Source organism: the organism of the source record quoted next, unplaced genomic scaffold, assembly GCF_019419815.1.
Source record: "Pyrus x bretschneideri cultivar Hongxiangsu unplaced genomic scaffold, Pyrus_bretschneideri_v1 Contig1, whole genome shotgun sequence".
In the NCBI taxonomy this organism is placed as follows: Eukaryota; Viridiplantae; Streptophyta; class Magnoliopsida; order Rosales; family Rosaceae; genus Pyrus; species Pyrus x bretschneideri.
In genome coordinates this window covers 3,687,778-3,690,111 of record NW_025999390.1, presented here as the reverse complement: position 1 = coordinate 3,690,111, position 2,334 = coordinate 3,687,778, and positions in this window count along the sequence as shown.

The following is a 2,334-nucleotide window of genomic DNA, read 5'->3' as shown; positions in this document are numbered from 1 at the left end:
CAAAAAATCTATGCACACTTGTCAAATTATCATTGGAATGCCTACAAAGCACAATTTGTATGTCGTCCTTCGTATTATCTTAATCCTATACATTACGTACTAGTATACCTCCATAGTCCTTCCCTACGGTGAGTCGATGACTTGACTCTTTGCTATCATCATCGATCAGTCTTTATATATAGCTCCATTAGTGTACGTAAATCTTCAATGCTACGGAGGAAAACATATTCTACTTATAGTACCAATCATTTGGCTCATTTCTAATAATTAAGTACTAATTAGTAGACTTAACTGCATGGAAAAATCTAGCTAATTAAGACTTAACAAACTGGTGTGTGCCTATGATTTACGAAATGAGATATATATAAGATGAAAGTATGCTGCATGAGGGCATAAATATCAGTGAGTGAACGTGGGAGCCATGTTGGTTGTCACCAGGCATATATTGGGGCCTTTTCTAAGTCCGTAAACTGTAAAGTCATACAAATGATCAGTGTGGCCGGGGAACCAACTGCTCCTCACTTCATTGTGGTTTCCACATGGCAGTCAGGGTTTTCAGACAAAGGACCTCTATCATCTTGTACTACAAAACCACGTGCCCCCTTCCCTTTCGCTCGTCTCTTGTACCCAATTATTATAAGGATGTGATATCTACACATCATTTTTTACTATTCATACTCTTTATTAATTCATGTATTTTGATTTACTTTAATTCATTCGTTTTGACGTTCGAAAATTAAAAATGTATGTAAAAAATAAAAAAAGATGTGTAAAAAGTAAAGACATGTGTGAAAATAGCACAACCATTATCATATCCCCCCTCTCTCCCATATGTTATATTCTCTTTTTCTTTTGTCAAATCATATGTTAGGATTCCATCACTCTTAATTGTTTTCAAGACACGAATTCTTCCACTCTAAAAAACTTACTATATATGCATGCATTCCGATCATACAAGAGCTAAATTAAGTTGAACCTCTATGCCTTCTTAAGAACTTTTTTCTTAAGCAAAACAAGAAAGACAAGTGCACAAGTGGCATATGTATGTTCACAAAATTATGTGTGCTTGGAAGGTGGCCATGCATGCATGCAATAGCAGCTAGTAACTTTCCGCTTACCCAGAGTTATATAAGAGATGCAGTCCCAACATCATGTAAAGAGTTTCCTGAATGAAGAAAATGCCGGTTTTGATACCTCAATACAATTACGTATTTGGATGAACATCTCATTTAGGGTTCTTATTGCGTAACCAATTTGACCATTGTTTTTTTTCTCCTTATTCGGGTGCTTTTGCCCCCATTATTAACTCAATCGGTTGAAAGTGAGCAGAGTGACATCTATTAGTAAATTTTTGCTATTATTGTATACATCTATAGACCCAAATTAAAATGGTTAAAACTAAACTATTGTTTGTTACCATTAATTAAGTGTGTGTTTACGTAAGGATAATGGGAATAACATTGTTGAAAACATTAAACTAGCAATTCCAAAAGGCACTTAATATTTTCGAAACACATCATCACCAACATCATGCGTTTTTAGAGGTATCGAGAACACAAGTCAGGCGGTGTATTATTTCACGTGTTGAAAGTAGAAGACAATTGATATGTTTTATAAGGTATACTAATAAAGTAAAAATCCACACATTATACTAAAACGTCATGTACTTGTGTACTAGATGGATCGAAAAATCTCTCAACTTACATACTATAATTCAAGTTATCTAATTTTTTTTTTTTTGTCGATCGAGTTATCTAAATTACACTGCACACAAAAAAAGTACCCCTCAAATCGTCAAACTCATATCTCTGCCGTGCGAAGTGTAAGCACGACTTCGACCTCCCAATTAGGACAAAAAATAATAAATAAATAAATAAATAATAATAATAACGCCAACAACTTCTGCATAAATTAGAAAAATAAATAAATAAAAGTAAAATTTATTTCCCATGGTCTCACAGGGTCTCATCTAGCAGAAAATTGGTTGTTAGACATATTACAAAACCGCGTTGATTCGTCACTATCTAGTTCCTTTTTGGTTCTTTTCTTGTTTTTAGTTTTGCAGATTATTATTTTTTAGGCTTTGTTTTGGAGGGATTAGGTTTGATGTCCTCTTCCTTCTTTTCTTTTTTCCTTTTTTTTTTTTTTTTTTGTATTTCTTGTTTTTGTTTTTGAAGATAATGTATATGTTATTTTTTGTGGTATTATGACGAATTATGTTTATATCCTTTCGATTAAATGTAATTTTTTTGGGGTTTCTTCATTTTAATCCTTGATAAAGATTGAAATTCAATTAAAACCTTATGTTAGATTATATTTCATTATAGTCCTTTG